At 38.5% G+C, this 22159-nt stretch overlaps 1 protein-coding gene and 1 pseudogene across 6 annotated transcripts in view; one reads left to right on the forward strand and one right to left on the reverse strand.

The window, feature by feature from the left end:
* Mipol1 (mirror-image polydactyly 1) overlaps positions 1 to 22159 on the reverse strand; it is a 261950-nt gene that overhangs the window by 232727 nt on the left and 7064 nt on the right. The window lies entirely within an intron of this gene.
* Positions 12974 to 13108, forward strand: LOC101994429 (annotated as a pseudogene).

Here is a 22159-nt window from a genome sequence, read left to right on the forward strand (position 1 = left end):
TACTAGACCTGGATGGAGGTGGGCGGTCCTTGGACTTCCCACAGGGCAGGGAACCCTGACTGCTCTTTGGGCTGACGAGGGAGGGGGACTTGATTAGGGGAGGGGAACGGAAATGGGAGATATTAAAAATTTAAAAAGAATACATACTTTTCAGAAGTAAAAGTGAACATTCTGTCACTTTTGAGTATTTCCTTTGATGTTAGAATATTTTATATGTTTTATGCTAGAATATCTAATACACTATACTATATAAATACCTACCCCCATAGGATTTCACAACATGTAACACTGGGGAAAGACTGCAAATTTCTTTTAAGCAAGCAAGAACTGAAAGAAAATGTTTGTAGCTGAATGTATTTTTCTTAAACATCTTGGGATGACTCCCTACTTGAGATTTAACAATCAAGAAATGATAAAGTTGTTATCAGTAGTTTAGTGCACGTGAGGAATAGGACAGGCACTCTGTCACCTTTAGCAAGCATCATCCTCACTGTCTTAGCCACTGTGCCACTGCTGTGAAGAGATCACGACCATGACAACTATGAAAAAGGAAACGATTTAACTGGAGGTAGCTTACAGTTTCAGAGGTTTAGTCTATTATCATCATGGTAGGGTTATGGTGGCAAGCAGGCTTGGTGTTGGAGATGTAGCTAAGACCTACATCCTGATCCAAAGCCAAGAGACTGTGCCTGGTGTGGACATTTTAAACCTCAAAGCCTACCCCTGGGGACATACTTCCAATAAGGTCACACCTGGTCCTTCACAAATAGTGCCACTCCTTGGTGACTAAGCATTCAAGCATATGAGCCTATGGAGCCATTCTTATGCACACCTCCACATTCATTAAGTACTCAGAGGCCACATGCTACACTTTGGGGGAGCAACTTAATTACATATAGTGCAAGTCATCAAGTTTATTATCTGCTCAACTCATAACTTTATGAACCTACAATAGTCCATTTTATTCTAAAGGACATCACCATCATAGATGGTTCCTTTTTATAGAAGAGTCATATTTCTTATGTACAACAATTTTTAATTAATAAAGTTGATGGCTTTTAGAAAGGAATAAAAAATACAAATAGTGATAGGAACTAGAGTAGTTTGAATGTAATTTGTCCCAATAATCTCATAGGGAGCAGCACTTTTAGGAGGTGTGGCTTTGTTGGAGTGGGTATGACCTGGCCTTGTTGGAGGAAGTGTGTCACTGTGGGGGTGAGCTGAGGTTTCCTAAGCTCAGGATACTTTCCATATCTCAGTCAACTTCCTGTTTCCTTCTGATCAAGATGTAACCAACACATGTCTGCCTGCACATGGGACCCATCATGATGATAATGGACTAAACCTCTGAAACTGTCAGCGAGTCACCCCAGTAAAATGCTTCCCTTTATAAGAGTTGTCATGGTCACAGTGTCTCTTCCCAGCAATAGAAACACCAACTAAGGTAGGACTATACAATTCTGCTTCAAAGTCTCAACCCCCTTTACCAATTAATAGTTACTAAACTTATACAAAAACCAACAACAAATGTGGGTAACAAAATTAAGTAAATTCTATAACTTATTGCAGTGTTTATAAAAACCAGATGTGGTTGACTCATTCAGGAAGCTGATGCAGAACTGCCATGTTTAAGGTCAATAAGTTCTACTACATTCCAGGCTACCAAGTAAGTCCCTGTCACCAAGAAGTTGATAATGTAAGTATCTTTAATAATAATTTATAAACATACATATAAATGTGTACATATACATAATATATTCAATTGTTCACCACAGTAACTCCTCTCAGCAGTTATGAAATAACTAAACCCAAAATCTTTTACCTGGGAAAAATGAGGCACTGTCAAAGGTCAGGTCCTGAGTCTAGTAGTATTCTCTTTTGACTTCTTATTCAAGAGAAAGCAGTGGCAGTTGGAGGAGTTGTTCACAGGGTTTCTGATAAACCTAGATTACAACCTATTAAAGGCATAATCTTTCCTTCCCCCTTTATCTCTTCTGATACAGATCAAAACTTGAGTATGCTTGCCTCAACTCTCTGGATAGTCCTCTTTCTCGTTCCCAGGCAGCTGCTTACCAACCTCCATTACCTCACAGCCTGTTTGCTTGGCCCCTAATTCAAAAGGTGACTCTCTCTACCTCTTCTCCAGCTGCCTCCTCCTAGCAGCTAAGATTTACACTTGCCAGCCCTGTGGATTGTCTCTCAAAATCTAATAAAATAGTCCTTGAGCTTGCTTCGAGTACATTTTTACTTATATATTTTTTAATCAAGGAGACAAAGAACGGACAAAAAGGCACCTTAATCCCTGGTTGTGGATGCTCCCCAATAGGATTCTCCTTTAATCATAAATTGTATGTGTGAGTCACTTTCCCTTGCAGTCATCTAATCACCTCAATGCTCTCCTGTTCAGATGTTTCCTCCACCAGATATTCCAGCTCATAGCTCTTAAGTTTTGCACTCGACAAAGTATAAAGGCAAGTCCACTGAACTGATTGTGTGTTTTGTTGTTTGTAGTGCTGGGGATCAAGTCCAGGGCCTCACAGTCATCAGCAAAGTACCTTACCACATTTTTTTTCTGAATGATATAGGTATTATTCTATTTTCTAAAACATGGTCTTCATTTCCACCTGAAATTTCATCAGAATGGCTTTTACTGTCTGGCTTATGACAACTCCAAGGAATAAGAACTCTAGCTATGAAGTGTAACTCCACTTAAATACCAAATAAACTCTGCATTACTCTCTAAATTTCAATACTGTGCCCACATGGGGTCCCACCTCTAAAATGCTTCTACCACCTTCCAGCAGTGCCATGGGCCTTTGTGAACGGAAGAGCAAATGCAAATTGCAGCACCCAGATAATATAAAAAGTTGGTTATAAATCTTACTATAAATTAAGGCCTGGTAAGATTTGTGAATTCTTTAAGCTTGTGACACCAGGGACATGCAGGATCTTTATATACTAACTTGGTATTCCTTACTGATTCTGTCTTTACAGAATGATCAAGGGCTGGTAGAACTCTCTGGGTTTGGCAATGCTCTGTCTTTTTACTAAAGCTATTCTATTACTAAGCCTATTCTTTAAGACTGAATAAAAAAATCTGAATTTGAATTGAGCCATAGGCAAAATAATCAACAGAGTTTAAAAGGATCACTCTTAGGCAATGCCTCTAGATCCCTGAGACTAGGACATCATGACCTCAATATTCAAAGAAAAAGGATTCTTTCTGTTGACGTGAGAATGAAGATGGGTGAAAACCAATGACTACTTCAGCAGATTCTCAAAAAGACAGCAGTAGAGATTCGAAGTCTGCCTAATATAAATGCCAGTACATTACTTTTTAAGACTGTAAACAAACCCATCCTGGGCCTAGTCAGAGACTGTAGCTATCATCAAATGTCACCAAGCAAATCTGAGTTCAGAAAATTTTACCATTTTCTGGATCTGTCAATCACTCAAATAAGGCCATTATTATGGATTGGATGTGCTTTGTCCCCCAAGGGCTAATTTGCTGGAAGTTCCAATCCCCATTGTAGTGATGTGAAAGGCAATGGAACCTTTAAGAGGCAGCACCCAGTGGGAGTTTTTTAGGTCATTAGGAATCTACCTTAGTATGCTTATTTCCTGGCATGAATTATTGAAAGAACAAGTCTGACTCCTCTCATCTCTTTGGCTTCCTGATTCACAATGATCCTTCATTGCTCCCTGTGTTGTAGACATTGTCTTGTCAATTACCATGAGGTAATACAACCAGGAGGATCCTATGCAGAACTAGCGCAATGCTGTCTGGAATACCAGACAAAAATGTGAGCTAAGTGAACTATTTTTCTTGTTAAGTACCCAACTTCAGGCGTTTTGCTAAAGTAAGAAAAACAGACTTGTATGCACTTGACAGACATGACTTATAATACAGACATGTGCTAGAAGGAAAAGTGCAGAAGTTTGCCCAAATAAAGGCCAATTCACGACCTTAAAAATATTGCTAGTTACACCCCGGTTCCCTAACAGTTGTGGTGGTTCACATGCCTGCATATCCAGTACTCTGCTGACTGAGGTACATATCGGGGTGAAGAGAGTTAGTGAGAAAAAGAGCGGGAGAGAAAGGGAGAGAGAAGGAGGAAGGAGAAATACAGACAGACAAAGAGAGGGGCCACAGGACTTCCAATACAGACTACTATATGATAAGATTCCTGTGGTTCATCCATAAACCACAACAGACCACTTGTTGTAACAATAAGAGTTCCCTAACTATAGTATTGAAGTCAGTTGCCAAAAGCTACTAAGGCCTTACAAACTCAAAGATAAGAGGTGCCATGTCTTTAGCAATCAGTCATAGATAGGGTATTTACATAAAACCAGATCTGAAGGTTATAAATACGGTCTTTTTATTCCCTTTTGCCAGAGAGCCAATCTTTTATCGGTAACTACCAGCATGTCCTTGCCTACCTTGAGTACAGTAATACATTTGAAAATTAGCCATGTACGGCTTACAAATCAGTAAAAATGTGGTGGGTGATATTAAGAGTTGATCTGTACAATGAGCCTTTGAAGAAAATCTGAACACTAAATAGTTTTGGACCATTTGGCTAAAATCTAGCACAAAGGTCTTAGAAAACTAAGTAATAAAAAAACATAGAAAATTAAGTTAAAAATAAACATGCATATGTATATATATAATTTTTAACTAAATTTATATATATATATATATATATAAATACATATATAGAGAGAGTTGTTGGCTCAGTGGAAAACTAAGGTGCTAAGAAAAATGGCCAATTTATATTCTTCAAATTACTCACTTTAGCTAATGAAATAAGAGAGCACTAGTCTTCTCAATCAACGCAAAAGACAAGCAAATGATATGGAATATGCAAATGCACAGGACAAATATTACTGAAGGCAAAATAGTGAACTAGAAAATTATCCCAGAGTAGTAGTTTAAAGGGGCTGTGGGGACTTTGTGAGATTGCTTAACAGGTTAAGGCACTTGCTCTCAAGACTGATAACTCAAATTCAACCCCTGGTACTCACAAGGTGGAGAAAATTGACGCCCACAAACAGTAGGTGTGTGCACACTCATAAATAAAATAAATAAATATAATAATGATTTTTTTTTTTACAATGAATTGACTTTGTTGAAGCCCTGGGAAATACCCAAAGGTTTTTAGCAATCAAAACAATTAAGAAAAATTATCATTATAATGGTGAGAAAGAACTTGCTGTCTTGGTGCAGACCCCAAGTACACCTAGTTCTTACATGCCACCCCCTCAGCCTTTCCTTAGAGCCCATCTCCATTCTGCCATGAGAAAACCAACCCACAGAACTCATCTTTACCAGGCAACCAAAGAACCCACAGTAGACTGGGACTCAGGGACCTCAGAGCCACCACACTTGCTGGGATTCATGGACCCCCACAGCCGTCACATTGGCAGGATCCAGAGTAGGCAATAGCAACCAAAGAATGGAAAGAAAACTCACCTAACAAAGACAAGACCAGATATGTAAGAAATCCTTCAAATAACGCCAGCTGCCCAGATCCCAGTGCAACAACAATAACACAAATAATCAAAGCAATATGCTCCCACCACTATCTAGCAGCCCCACTGTAATGGGCCCTGAGAAAAGATGCTTAGCGGAAATTCAAGACAAGGACTTCAAAACAGCAATTATGAATATGTTCAAGAACCCAAAGGCAATATGAGTATATCCCTTAATGACGTCTGTGAAAACACAAACAGATGAATGAAATCATGAAAACAATTCAAAACATAAAAGAATTTAACAAGGAAATAGAATCACAAAAGCAAACAAAAAAAACTGAAACTGAAATAAAACTGGAAGAGAAAAACTTAGGATGCCAGATTTAAAAAACTCAAAGGTAAGCATCATGAATAGATGAATTAAAACACAGGGAAAAATCTCAAGTGTCCAAAACAGAATAGTAAACACGAATAGCTCAGCCACGAAAAATGTTAAATTTTAAAAAATCCAGGAATTCTGGCCAAATCTATGAATAATAGGCTTCAAGGAAGAAGAAAAAAAAAGGCACTGAAAATATTTTCAACAAAATCACAGAAGAAAATTTCTCCAATTTAAAGAAAGAGATGCTTATCAAGGTGCAAGATGCATACAGAATATCAAATAGAATCAGAAAAGAGACTTTTAACAGTACATAGTAATTAAAACACCAAATGTACAGAACAACAAAGACAGTGTTTTTAAAAGCTTTAAGGGAAGAAGAAAGAGTCACATACAAAGGCAGGTCCATTAGAATAATACCTGACTTTTCAAAGGAGACTCTAAAAGCCAGAAGGACCTGGATTCAAAGAACTCTGAGAACATAGATGCCAGCCCAGAAAACTATATTCAGCAAAACTATCAGGCACAGTTGATGGAGAATGAAAAACTTTCCGTGATAAAAATAGGAAATATCTGTTCATCAAAGAAGGAAATCTTTAGTCCAGTGATACATTCCATACATCCAAGAAGACAAAAGGAATAAATAAAACTAAACTGGTTCATCAGAAAGAGGGAATTAAGGAGACCCACACTATTAACAACAAAATAACAGGAGTTAATAAATTCTACTCATTCATAACACCATATTAGTGGGTTCAAATCCCAATAAAAAGACAAACACTAACAGGCTGGATTTTAAAAAGGGTCTATCCCACTGCATCTAAGGAATGCAGCTACACATCAAAGATAGACTTTACCTGAGGGGAAAGGACGGAAAAAATTATTCTAAACAAATGGAGCTGAAAAGCAAGCAGTCATAGCTGTCTTAATATCTGACAAAACATACTCAAAACCAACACTAATCAGAAGAAATAGAGACAGGCAATATATATCATCGAGAGGAAAAACCTATCAAGACAATATTGCAGTTCTAAACATTAATGCACCAAATAGGAGGGCATTAATAGAACACCACTATAGCTAAAATTATATATTGACTCTAACACTTTAATTGGAAGTTACTTGGATGCCCAAGCATAACCAATAGATAAGTCATCCAGACAAATATTAAACAGAATTGTTAGAGTTATGTAATGTCATAAACCAAAGAGATCTAACTTCCTACCTGAACACTAAGAATATCGTTTCCTTTCAGCAGCGCATGGAAATTTCCCCAGATTGACCACATATTAGAGCACAAAGCAAGACTCAACAAATTCACTGAAATTAAAAACTTTTAATTTGAATAAAAACAAAATACAATGTGTCCAAACATATGGGACATAATAAACGTAGTTCTAAAAAGGAAATTCATAGCACTAAGTGCCTACATCAAAAGACTGAAAATCTTGTACTAAGAACTTAATGACACATTTGAAAGCTCTAGTAAAATAAGAATAAATAATACCCCATTAAAGCAGGTGGTAAAAATAAACTAAGGGCTGAAATCAATGAAATACAAACAAAAATAATCATTGAAAGGAAGAGTTGATTCTTTGATAAACAACAATAGTTTACAAATCATTAGCCCAATCAAGCAAAAGATGGAGAGATGTAAATTAATAATATTAGAGATGTAAAGGGGACATTACAACAAACACTGAAGAAATTCAGAAAATAATAAGATCATATTGAAAATCTGTATTCCACCAAACTGGAAAACCTGTAAGAAATGGATTAATTTCTTGATATATACAAACTACCAGAGTTAAAACAAGATGAAATAATCAATTTAAACAAATCCATAGCCCCTAAAGAAATAGAAGTAGTAAATAAAACTTTCGGGGTGGGGGGGGGGGAGCCAGATGGATTCAGCACAGAATTCTACCAGACTTTAAAAGAGCTACTGCCAATGCTTCTCAAATCATTCCACAAAGAAAATGGAGGAACATTTTCTTAGGTCTTTTTACAAGGCACTATTAACTTGATTTTGAAGCCACACAGATTCAACAAAAAAGAAAATTACAGAATAATATATAATATGTAATATAGATGCAAAGTTCTCAATAATATACTTGCAAATCAATTCCAAGAACACATAAAATGAGTGCAAACAAGTATAGCCACTTTGGAAATCAGTACAGCAATTTCTCAGAAAATTGGGAATCAATATACCTCAAGACCCAGCAATAACTCTTGGGCATACACCCAAAAGATACACACTCATACCACAAGAACATTTGCTCAACTGTGTTTATAGCAGCATTATTTGTAATAGCCAGAACCTGGAAACAACCCAGACACCACTCAACTTAAGAATGAAAAAAGAAAAATTGGTACATTTATATAATGGAGTACTATTCAGTGGTAAAAAATAATGACTTCTTGAAATTTGCAGGCAAATGAACAGAACTAGGAAAAAAATCCTGAGTGAGGTAACCCAGACACAGAAAGACCAAAATGGTATGTACTCACTCATAAGTGGATATTAGACATAAATCAAAGGATAATCAACTTACAGTCCACAACCCTAGAGAAGCTAGGTAACAAGGAGAACCCTAAAAGAGACATATATGGATCCTCCTGAGAAGGGGAAATAAACAAGAACTCCTGAGAAAATTGGGAGCATGGGGGGGGGGGGGCAGAAGGAAAGAGGGAGAGGAGAACATGAGGGCACAGGGTGGTCGAGATGGGGAAGGACAGAGAGGGAGAACAAGGAAAGAGATATCTTGATTGAGGGAGCCATTATAGGGCTAGCAAGAAACAACCTGGTACTTGGGAAATTCCCAGGAATCCACAGGATGGTCCCAGCTAGAACCCTAAGCAATAGTAGAGAAAGTACCTGAATTGCCCTCCCCTGTATTCAGATTCATGACTACCTTAATTGTCATCATAGAAACTTCATCCAGCAACCGATAGAAGCAGAAGCAGAGATCTACAGCAAAATACCGGGCTGAGCTCCCAAATCCAAAGACAGAGAGGATTGATAATATGAGTAAAAAAAAAAAAAAATCAAGACCATGATGGAGCATACCAACAGAAACAATTCACCTGAGTCAGTGGGAGCTCACAGACTCTGGACTGACAGTAGGGGGACCTGCATAGGCCCAAACTAGGCCCTCTGAATGTGAGTGACAGTTGTGTTGCTGGGGAAGTCTGTGGGGCCACTGGCAGTGGACCCAGAACTTATCCCCAGTGCTTGAACTATTCTTTTATTGAGTCCATTCTCTTTGGAGGGATGCCTTAATCAGCACAGATATAGGGGGAGGGACCTGGGTCCTGCCTCAAAGGAATGTCCTAGACTTTGCTCCATAGGAAGCCTTATCCTCTCTGAGGAGTGGATGGGGGATAGTGTGGGTGGAAGGTGGGTAGATTGGGAGGAGGGGAGGTGTTGGGGACTGTGAACCCTCAACCATGAATTTCCTGTGACCCCCTGCCTGCCGAAGTTAACAACTTGTTTTCCTATGCTTGCAGCTGCTCTGAGCAGGAGACCTTCAGGAGTTCCTGATGGCAAAGGAGTGGTTTCTGGTGGGCTTGCAGCTGAGAGTTAAGGCGTGGCCATTAGTCAAGGAGACCCTATATAAGCTGTCCTGGAACACAATAAAGAGAGCATTTTTGGCTGTCTGTGTGTGTTTCTGTCCCTTGCCCGACTCATGAACCATACTGCAGTGTGTGGCGCATAGAGCAGGCATGGAACTACAGGGGGGGGGGGAATGAACTGGGATTGGTATATAAAATGAGAAAAGATTGTTTTATAAAATAAATTTTAAAAAGGAAAGGGAAAAACATACTGCTCTGGATGACAAAACAGTTTCTGTACATACACAATTTTTAAGAGAGACCATAAAGCAAGATGTGTTGGTACAACAGTAGCACAAATGTTATGGGATTAACTAGCTACTTTTAAAATTAGATTTAAGTCACACTCCATGAGATGAAACCATTCCTGAAACTTCTACAGTGGCCGAGGACCTGAGACTAGCTAGGTCATAAAAAAAAAAAAAAAACCTCACTACTATTATTCCACTAAACACAACAATCATAATGACTCATAATTGCTATGCCCATACATATATCAGAGCATCACTCAACTCCCATCAGAGAAACTTCCTATTGTAGTAATTAACACAGAGACCTACCTACTGGACACTATGCTAAAGCTGTGGAGCATTCAGCCATAAATGTGATCATCAAACCCCTTTTCTCAAGGCTTTGGAAATAATTAACAAGAGGAGGCCAAAAGATTCTTGGGGCTAGGGGTGGTGGAGAACTCCAAGGAAACAGCATCTTTCAGACACAACAGCAATCATTCACATATAAACTTGCAGAATCTGTGACAGCATATACAAGACTTGCACTGGTTCAAAGCAGGAAAAACTCCCAGCAGGGAGAAGGGGATGTGGGCACAAAGTCTCAGCCCTAACTAAAAATCTATTTGTAATTGATACCTGCTGGGAAAGGGAAAACCACTTTTCTTCATTGGTGTGTCAATGGGTAAATCCACAACACTCCAGGGAAGGACCCAACCCCAAGAGTAGTTGAACAACACTAAATGGACTCATGGTATTTTTTGTGGTTGCTGTTGTTTTTTTCATGTGTGTGTCTGTGTGTGCGTGTGCACATGCACACGCGCATGCATGCACACACACATACACACACACACACACACAAACTTTTTTGTTTGGTTAGTATTTTGGGGTGTTTGCTTTTACCCGAGGGTGAGTGCACAAGAAAGCGTGAGATTGGGTGGGTAGGGATGTGGGAGCTCTCTGGGAGGAGTTGGGGAGGAGGAAGATTATGAGCAAAATACATGAAAAATAGGAAGAAAGTTTTACTGCATTCCCCACTGATTCTTCTCCCGTGTTCTCTCTGTGCAGTGGTGGCGTTGTTCTTGAAGTAACTATTTATGTGTAACAGTAGGAAGCAAAGCTGACCTGATGCATACATTGCTGTACATAGCCATGCTAACCTGCTCTAGGAGTACTGGTGCACAGAACTCCTTTCTGTTTTGTCCAACACAGAACTCAGGTAGGAAAAGCATCAAACACTGATCCTACATGACAGGGTACGAAGCAAAAGGTTAGAGGTGGAGATGAACGACAGGCCATGCACAGAGAAATTTGAGGAGACTGTGGCAAGTAACACATATGTAATGCAGCATGTGCACTGGGATTTTAGAAAACCATGCAGTCCAGACAAGAAGCACGTTCAGTTGGGCAGGAGACATCCTTAAGCTTTCACTGCAGGCTGGTGACCGGGCTGAAAGCTACCTTAGCTGAGATCTGAAAGAGTGCTCCATTACAGACACAGTCCTCAAAGACTGTAAGGCTCCCTGGTGGTCAAGGAACTGTCTAGAAAAACACTGGGTAAACATAAAATAAATGAACGAATATCAGGAATGGTTTGCCAAAATAACCTGAAAATTTTCAAAATACACCACTATCACCTTCAACAACAAAATACTAATAGAAATGACTGGAACAGATCTTTCTGCGATGAAGATATATGCTTGGAGAGATAGAAGGTCCATCAAAAAGATGTTCACATCAGCAGCCATCAGGGAAAGACAAATCAGAACTATGAGACATTATTCATGCATGATGATGACTGACACAATAAAAGTACTGAAAAGAAAACAAGCTTTTGTAAGGATGGGGAGAAAAATGAAAACTTAGGTGCTGCTCATGGGAATGTAAAATCACACTAAAAGCCAATATAAATATACTGTGAGTTGCTTTATGAGATACTTTAAAAAGAAAATATAGCTATAGACGTTTGTAGAATAGATGTTAGTAAGGACTCAGAGAAAATAGGGAGTCATTACAATTGGGATGATGAGAAATAGCAGTTAATGTCACTGAACTGTCTAATTAAAATGGGTTTTATGCTATTTTCTAATACATATATGAAATGAGAATGGGATTTTACCCAGAACTAATGAACTGTCTTCTAACTATAACATAGATAAACACAAAGTGGAGAAAGGCAGAGACAGAGAGAAACAGAGACAGAGATGGAGAGATACAAAGACAGAGAAACAGACAAACTTACTGGCTCTGACCTATGGTTCCCAAATTGTGCATAAGAGGCATACTCAAACAATGAAGCAAAGTTCATAATTTAAATTTTCATGGGAAACAGCGACACCTATTGATCACTGTATGAACTACTACTTTAATATTTACTACTTAGATCTAACTACTTGCATTATAGTGATTTTAAATCTTTACAAACCTGTTTTCAGTTGCACAGGGTACCGGATAGCGCTCAACTTGCTACACATATGCTCAGGAAATTCTCAAGTGTGATGACTAAGTTTATGTTTAAAAGTTTACAATTATCATGTTTGAGAGAACTACAAAACAAAATTGGACTTCCAAATGTTAAGGACTGTTTTTGTAATTGCCTGGTTTTGTACAATTTTAACAAAACTGTGGTTTATGTAAGATAATGAGTCATAAGGTTAACCACTGTTTCTGCTTCTGTAAACAAAGCTTGTTTTGGTAGAGATTTCCAAGACTTTGCAATAAAGAATGTAACCTGCTTGCAGGTAAACAGAATGTAACTTTATGTTCTCTGCCTTTATAAATCTCTAGCATATGTGGCTATGAGCTACATTTGGAAGTACTGCCCTGCCCTTAGACCTTGCACCAGTTTCTGAAAAACGGCTTCTTCTTTGTTTAGAATGATTTATAGCCAGACTGGTGAATCTCTGAATGACCCCAGACCCATAAAGGAAGTGTTTATAACTCCAGTCTATGTAGTTAACTAATACTATTTATGAGTGTTACCCCATCACCAAGTAGTTTTGTTTTGTTTCAGCATTTTGAGACTAAGTCTGGTTATAATTCAAGTGACCTTAAACTCACAATCTTTCTCAAACTGCCTCCTGAGTGCTTGGAATTACATGTGCATACCACTGGACCAACTGCCAGTCTTACAATTATTTCTCTATCAAATCATGTAACTTTTGCTGGGAATAAACAAAATCAAAGGTGTCAGTCTCTTGCCTCAGCAACGCAAGTGGCAGAGCACCTTGAACTTGGGATGGGAAGAGATTCCACAGGTTGTAAGAAAATGGCAGACAAGATGGTCATGGGGGAAATCACAAGCTTCCATAAGGCCAATCTGAAGAAAATTAAGACATAGGAGAGGAACACCATGCCAACCAAAGAGACCACTAAGCAGGATAAGTAGAGTGAAATGTCTTAACAGCCTAGACTAGAGGATTTCTCCCCACCCTGTTGCACCCTACCAGGGCATTTCCAAGATCCCTTCATCATGTGGAAGAAGAGCTGCCTGCAAGATTCGGCCAAAAAGTGCACTGTGAACCTGTGCACTCTGAGCCAATGCCACCAGCACATGGGTCTCTGAAGGGGGACTCCTTATTAATTGAACTGCTAAGTGAAACCATTTGGCCCTGGAATATTATAGAAAAAATGTATGACTGGTGAAAATAAAACATACCTTATGTCCAAAAAAAAAAAAGAGATGTCAGCAAATAACTGAACTGCCCATCACACAGATAAGCAGTGCAGCCAACTCAAGGCATACATGAAAAGGAAAATTAGAAACTAAACTGAATAATAATAAAAACAACAAACAATAATGAGAATAAACAGACTATATCATAAGGAATAATTTTATTGCCGTTCAAGAAGAACTACTCAGAGTAAAAGGTAACTAACTCGTTAGCTTAACAGTGAAACCTGGAAGTTTAGACAGATGAGCCATCCATAAATAAAGAAGGTATCTGACTAAACTGATGAAATAATACAGAAAGTTTTCTCTAAGGTTAAAATACAATTACATTATTTTCTCCTTCCCTTTCCTCCCTCCAGTACCTCAGCTGTATCCTCTTGCTCCCAATAACAAATATATGTGTATACATATGCATATGTATGCATTTCAGACCTTTAGTGTTATTTGTACTCATATAATTCCAGAACTGAGCACTAAGCATTGGCTAACCAATTAGTGGGCTCATCCCCGAGGAAGACTATTATTCTTGCTCTCAGCATTCCTTAGTTGCCTGTAGTTCTGTGTCTATGTGTGGGACTCCATGAGATTTCCACCTTCCTAGCATGTCTATTGGTCTTGTACTTCATGTCTTGTTTAGACAGCCATATTGTTGAGGTGAAGCTTCCCTGCTATTTCTAGGAGTCACAATCTCACAGTAGCTTCCTGGTTATGTGACTCTTAGATCTTTTCACCCCCTTATGTGATGTTTCTTGACCCTTGGGTACTAAAGTTGTGTTGCAGATGTTTATAAATGAGGCTGGGTAGCCTAAGATCACTTGTTCTCTGCATTTTGACTAGTTCTGTTTTCCTGTAATAATCTGTCTGTTGCAAAGAGAATTTCTTTAATGAGGGGTGAGATTCATACTTATCTGTGGATATAAGGATAAATATTTAGAATACAATTAGGTATTATGCTAGTTTACTAAACTGTTGGCAGTATGCTCTCCCCAAAATCTGTTTGCTCACTATACCCAGGTAGATAGACAACTAGGCTCCCAGTACCAGGCATGTTTTTTCTCCTGTTGGGAAGACCTTAAGCCCAATTAGAGAGTTGATGATTACCACCAACATGAGTGACACCACTCTACCCTTTGGGTTATGGTGCCATGCTGGTCATTGCTGTGATTCATTGGCTGGGTAGGAATATCGGTTGCTTCCCTATCTTCCAGTAATGTTAAGGTTAGTCCTCAGGGAGGAGACTCCAAAGTCAGATTCAGCTCAGATACTCAGGTACACAGTGTCTTCAAATATAGGGACTAATCTTCAGCCACTGGGAATCAACCAATGGAAACCCCAATAGTCTAGAAGTCTGAGTCTCTTGGACTTCTGATTGATTATCCAAAAGAGGGTTTCTCATGCATGGCATTTGGGTTTTTATTAGACAGTCTATGGTTCCTGGGGGAAGCAGTGTCAGCCCAAGTGGGATAACAATTTTTTTAAATTATGAAAATGTATACACATAGACATATATATTGTATATAACTCTTTATTAAATAATAGCATGATTCCTTATGGTTTCTGCAGGCATTCTTTGAGTGTTGTTTTCTTCTCCTCCCCTTTTCCTTCTGTATTGACCTCCTATTGCCCTCCCCAGGTAAAGCACCACTCCCATTTTACCCATTTAAACATTGCTTGAATTACATAGAATGTGTATAATACTAACATATTATTATTAATGTAATAGTATCTGAGGAATTTGTACAACATCTTTTGATCATATTCACCTTTTCCAAGATCCACCCCTCCTTCCATACCCACCCAGTTTAGTGTCTTATTTTTTTTAGCCATCAAGTCTAACTTGCACTACCCATACATTCTTGAACGTGTGGCCTTCCACTAAAAGTGGTCAATTACCTGGGGCAACACTCTTAAAGAAGCTCATTTTCCCTCACCCACAGCTATCAACTGCCAATGGTGCCTCTGTTAGTGGTAGGACTTCATGGCCACCTCCCCTCTCCACACTGGGATTTAGTCTGGTTTGAGTTTGCACAAGGATCACAGGAACTCCAGAACTTTTTAATCATGATACAAAATTATGTACAAATAACTCAATAAAAACACACTAAAATCAGTTACCAGTATAAAGACTTAAATTAACAGTAGTAAAAGTAACTTATTTTTCCTATATTAGTTTAATTTCCACAATCATGTAAAAATTTAATATATAATTTACCTGTAGTATCTTTATGTTGTTGATTCAAATGTATTACTATTCATTTGTCTACTAGACTATGAAGTGAATTTATTTGTACAGTAAACTTGAAATATTTATGAGTTTATAAGTACATTAATATCAATAGCATCCACTGGGAAAGAATGTGGTATAAAGTATATAGAGACACATACATATATATCATATACATATATACATAGACACAAACACACATTTTGTATACTTGGTATAACCACACATACACACACACACACACACACAGACACACACACACACACACACACACACAGTGGTAGTGAGAAAATATTCCCATTTGGAAAGGTAAGAATGAGGGCATAGAAAGAGGAGGTCAGAACAAAACAAGACCCATACTTAGCAGGACAAGAACGCTGAAGCAATCTACCTGGCATCTGAGACTCTAATGGAATCATTTGAGCTCCTATGGGCTTGGGCCTGCCCTTCCAGTCTGCAGCACTCACATTGTCTAGAAAATCAGCCCCATTTCACTCCTGAAGCTTTCCTCAATGGGATGTCATCTCTAACACCAAGAGGTCTGTACTACAAGTAAGGTTTTATCTTTACAGCTTAACCCAATGCCTTTTCAACATCTCTTGCAAGGAATCTAATACTGCCACACAGTGCCTGGCCTCAGAAGCTTTCATGAATCAGGTGCAAGCTGTCAGAATTCCTCACTCTACTGAGTTCAGTTGTCAGCTCAAGATATAGAATATTATCCCCTGGGCCATAACTGCAATGGCCACAATGCCTTAGTACCTACATCTGAGAAAATAATTTCCTAGGCAATTGATTTCAAGCAGAAAACTCCTTCAGCACCAGACTTAGATAAGGGCAGTGAGCAGTAACCAAGACGCAGCCTGAGGGAATGGAGAGAGACCCAGCAGTTAAGGGCATGCACTGCTCTTAAAGAGTCCCAGAGTTAGTTCGAGACCAGCCTGGTCTACAGAGCTAGTTCCAGGACAGGCTCCAAAGCCACAGAGAAACCCTGTCTCGAAAAACCAAAACCAAATAAAAAAAAAAAAAAAAAAAAAAACAGAGTCCCAGAGTTCAATTCCCAGCGCTCATCTAGTAACTCACAACCACCTGTAACGCCAGCTCCAGTGGATCCAGCACCTCTGACTGCCACAGGGACCCAGGCACAGACAAATACACTTGATTAAAATGAATTAATTTTTTTGAAAAATAAACACAGCTTGAATATTGTTATAAGGTAAAAACAGTGAAGTCAGGAATTTTAAATATAAGAGAACTTGTGATGGGCTATAGGAAAGCCGAACTAAACCAGACAAGAGGAAGGACCTGCCCTGCTGGGGAGAGGAAGGAAGCCAGTCTCAGCTAATACCAGCAGGCTCCTGAAGAGCTCTCAACAGGGCACCACTGTCCTTGCCTCTAGTAAATTTCTCTTCTTCTAATGTGGCTGGTTGTAGCAACAATGATGTGTGATTAAGGACAGCTTCTAAGAAATTCTTCTGTACTCCAGGAGAAAGACCACTGTGGTGGGAAAGGGAACTGGTAGACCAAGATTTTTAGTCCAGATTCTGAAGGCAGCTCCATTTGCTCGCACACTGCAAGATATACTTTCACCTTCACTTGCTGAAAATAAATTTTGACTGCCTGTTCAACCTAGGTCCTGATGAGAATTCTTTGCCCTCCAGAGTATAAGAGCCAAGACAGCTGCCATGGCTGGGGTCAGAAAAAATCCAGGTGAGCAAACTTCCCATAACACTGTTTTGTCTTCAAATTTCCTCTTCCAAATATATAATTAGTGCATTATTTTCTGAAATGCAGTCTCCCTCAGATCCTCAGGATACCGGCAGAATATAGCCAGGGTTCTTTTTTGTTTGTTTGTTTTTTGCCAGAATATAGTACAAATGGCCTGTTCCCATTCCAGATAGTCTCTGTACCCCTCTGAAACCTCATGAGCCCAGCCATCACCATCCACATTTCTCTTGGCATTCTGGTCTCCCAGACTCCCACCACAATAGATCTAGAATTCCTTACACACGAGCTCCAACCCCTTCCACTTTCTTCCCACAAATCAGTTTCAAAGGCCTATGAACTGTACAATTTCATCTTAGCAACAGCTCCATTTCTTGGTGCCATTTTTTTTTTTGATCAAACACCTAACAGAGCAACTTTTAAAGGGGACTGTTTATCATAGAGTTTGAGAAGATCCAGTCCATCAGATTGGCTAAAGCACAGTGCAGGAAGCATGAGATGGTAGTCACACTGCATGCATATCAAAAACTGCATGAAATCTAACTTGACGGCTGGCTGATTTATACCAGAGCCATTCCTATGCCTACTTTGCTATATTTGGGCCTCCTGAGCTGTAGCCAGTGTGGACAGAAATAATAAAAATCAGTTTCAGGACTCACCCTGAAGGCATTCAGTGAGCTCCTACTCTTCAAGACTTACACATCTGAAAATTTTGCAGTGGTGGCATCACAAGCCTACGCTCTGCTGTGACTTAAGAGTGCTTTAAATGGCTCATGTGCTAGAGGCTTGGTCCTCAGTAAAACAGTGCTGGGAAGTGATGAGGAATGAGTGCCATTCCAGGGCAGAGCCTAGTGGGATGTAATCCCACTGAGAAAAATGGCCTCTATAATGGACTTCTTTGGTTCTCACAAAGAGCTGTTATGTTATGTGTCCCAGGGTTTCTGTTGCTGTAATGAAATACTATGACCAAAAGCAACTTCAGGAATATATATAGTTTGTAGTCTATCACCCAGGAAAGTCAGGGCAAGAACATGGATGCAGAAGCTGATGCAGAGACCATGTAGGGGTGCTGCTTATGGGGTTGCTCCTCAAGGTTTGCTCAGCCTGCTCTCTTATATACTCCAGGACCATCTGCCCAGAACGGCACCACCCAATGAGCTGGGTCCCATCATATTAATCACTAATTAAGAAAATACACCACAGGTCAATCTTAATTGAGTTTCCCTTTTCCCAAATGACTCCAGCTTGTGCCAAGTTTACATAAAATTAGCAGCACAGCTGCACGATGGCTTTGTGGGTAAAGCCACTTGCCTCCAAGCCTATCAACCACATGGCGGAAGGAATGAACTAACTTCTGTGCAAGTTGTCCTCTGACCTCCTCGTGTGAACTGTGGCACACGTGTGCACATGTGCACACACTCTACAGGAGCAGACGAGTTTTACAATTAATGTCTTTGTTCTGATTAGATTAAATAATTAACTATACTGGAAAAAAAAACTTCAAAGAACTGAATAGAAGAGGCTATGTTAAACGAAAACTATTTTGGAATAAACAGACCATTTCATTTGATTATCAAGTATTCTCTAAGAACAGGTACAGGCAAAAAGATATTTAGGTTATATGAACAAACAACCAAGTGCTACCAATGCCTTCATTTTAGTCTTGGAGCAAGTAATTCAGAATTCTGACGCACACACCCCCATAGTGGTATTTCATTTGTATTTTAATAAAGCTTGCCTGAAGTTCAAAGAGTAAAACAGTCCCACTGATCAGCCTTACAGACCAGGCAGTGGTTTCACACACCTTTAATCCCCGTAGCCACGCTAGTTTGCCATAGAAACCAGGCGGTAGTGGTACATGCCTTTAATCCCAGCACCAGAGAGGAATTTAAGAAACATGAAGGCAACTCTCAGACAGTCTCATTCTGAGGATTCCTGGAGACAGGATCACCATTTCAGAGTGAGGTAGAGGTAAAAGCCAGTGGCTGGCCGTTTTGCTTTTCTGACCTTCAGGTTGATCCCCAATTTCTAACTCCGGGTTTTTATTAATCGTGCTACACTCCCCCAATTCAAAGACAGCAAATTTGTGTTATTTTAAGCCAGTAATTTTTGGATCTTTGTTACAGCTGTCACAATAAGAGAAAACTGAAGCACAGGCCTTGTAAGTTGTATAGATCACACTACCCAGTGTACTCAAAGACACTTTCAGCTTCTCTTAGATAACAAATTTTAAATGACCCACAAGCTGTGTGTTAGTTGAAAAAAATTTTCTTTATTATTTTAATTTTTAATTTATTTTAATTAATTTATTTTTTAAAGGCTAGGCTCACAGCCAAAATTTCTTTTACTCCTAGAACAAATTTTTAAATGATTCTTATGTAATCATAAAATGTGTATTCGGATATCGGTTTATCATTTCTTTTTTGAATTTTGCTCTACTGGAACTCACTCTATAGACCAGACTCATCTCGAACCCAGAGATCCACCTACCTCTGCCTCCAGAGTGCTGAGATTAAATGTGTGCACCACTACCTGGCTGGTTTGTCATTTTTTAAGCCAGTTGCTTTTATCAAATAACTTTTCCTGTTTTAGCGAATCAAAAATAAAATTGTAGATTTCACAAATCAGTAAAATCTCCAAGACAAGAAGTACTAGCAACTTCTTCTAAAAAAAAAAAAAAGGCATTTTTTTCTCTTACACCCATTAGACACAACCAACATCTATAATCATGAGACTTTCAAACAATGAAGAACATTTAGCTGTATTTAACTTCCAAAAGAATAATACTTACAGGTATATTGAACCTGGACCCATAGGAGTCAATAGAAAACTGTGAAACTTGATACTATGTGAAATACTTTGGGCTTTTTTGTTGCTTTTTTTAAAAACTATTATGTTCTGGTTTTGAGCATGAACATTGCTGATGACAATGACATTGTGTCTCATTGTCAAAAGGTTAGACAGTTCAGAAAATTAAACTGAGTAAATTAAATGTGGTTAAGACAGAAGGACCACATCTACAAACAGAACCCTTCCTACCGAAATTAGGCAAAGCCTAAAAGACCACAGCAGAGATATTAATGCCTGCGTGGATACAGCATCTACTGTGCAGAAGCAGAGGGAAGCACAGCAGCAAAACAGTGTCTGTGAACCAGGAGAATCCTCCAAACCGACAGCTAAGCTCTCCGGAGACAAATGAATCAGGTTTGAAAGCTGTAGCTGTAGGAACTCTCAAACACTTGACAGACGTCTTCGCAACATCATGCAGAAACTTGAAATGGAATTCAGACTCAACAGAAAAGCAACAACGAATGGAGGGGAGCAGGTAGAAGCTGGGAAGGGAAGGCGTTATAAGAGAGATCTTTACAAATTGCTGGCATTTTTACAAGCTTAAAAGCAACAGCACAAACTTTAATAAACTACTTACATTAATAATCTTCAGCGAGTCATAGAGAGGATTTAAAGGCTAAAAGATCATCTTCTTTATAGTGAAAATATACCAAGTATTTATTTTAATTACTAAAAGAAAGATGATCAAAAGTCAGATGACAAAGTAAAATGATGCTAAATTTGCAGCTTTCCAACTATGACTGATGAAAGAAAAACTAACAGAAATATAGATTTTTGGCACTTTCCACATCACTATCTCACCCAGAAAATAGTCTAGAATACAACAAAAGGAAAATAGAAAGGGGGGTCACCTATTACATTCACTAACAAAATAATGATTTTAGAAATTTACTATTTCTTTACACTTTTATTTTACACACACACACACACACACACACACACACACACACACACACACACACAGAGTTTCTCCAAATACTTATTTTTGGCAGAATATTGTATGATTTTTCCAAACATTTACTTAGTGTTTGTTTCATAGGCCACTAGGTAGCAATCGCTTAGATTTCCGTTCTGAGCACGTCCACAAACATCTTCTGGTGACTTTCAAAGATACCACTAAAAATAAATATGATATATGCTAAAGAGTAGCCTAACTTTTTAGTCACTAATAGTTATCCGGCACATTCTCTTGATTTTCCTAAAATAATTCTTAAAATTATAATACATTTTAGGAGAAAAATCTATTCAAAAACTTCAATTAGAAAAATAATTTCTCCAATGTTTAAGATACATTTGCATATGGACCAGAGTTTGCAAACCCAAGTAATTAGTAATTAGCATGATGGGATAATTTTAAATGAGACCATAATTCTAAATGGGTGGCAAACAAAACGCAGTCCTTTAAAGATAATACATGGACTTTAACTGAAAAGAAGATCAAATTAATAATTAGAATGGAATAAAGACAATAGAAATTATGATGCTGAAATTCTAAACCCAGATTTTATCATTAAAGAACTGTAAAAACTGACAGAATATTTTTGTACATTAACTTCCAAGGTTTCAATTCATTTACCCAAATGAATTACAATAAGCCTGCCTACTGTGCCAGCTCATGCCAGTGAATAAAATGTTCTGCTTTGAAATGTTGTAAGCTATAACACAGCTCCCATGCTGGCAATAAGCTGTTTGACATAAATTAAGGAAATAGCCTCAATTTACATTAAAATTTGAAGACAATAAAAGTATTAAAATACTAATCAGTTTTAAGACATGTTGCTTTAAAGTCAGTCAGAAAAAAAATCATTAAAAGAAATTTAAATTTAATTTAGATTATATAATTGAGACACCATTTTAGCTATCAAATAAAAATTTCTAGCCACTTTATTTTTTTTAAATTTATTTATTTATTAAGGATTTCTGCCTCCTCCCCGCCACCGCCTCCCATTTCCCTCCCCCTCCCCCAATCAAGTCCCCCTCCC

This window comes from Microtus ochrogaster, chromosome 1, assembly GCF_000317375.1.
Source record: "Microtus ochrogaster isolate Prairie Vole_2 chromosome 1, MicOch1.0, whole genome shotgun sequence".
In the NCBI taxonomy this organism is placed as follows: Eukaryota; Metazoa; Chordata; class Mammalia; order Rodentia; family Cricetidae; genus Microtus; species Microtus ochrogaster.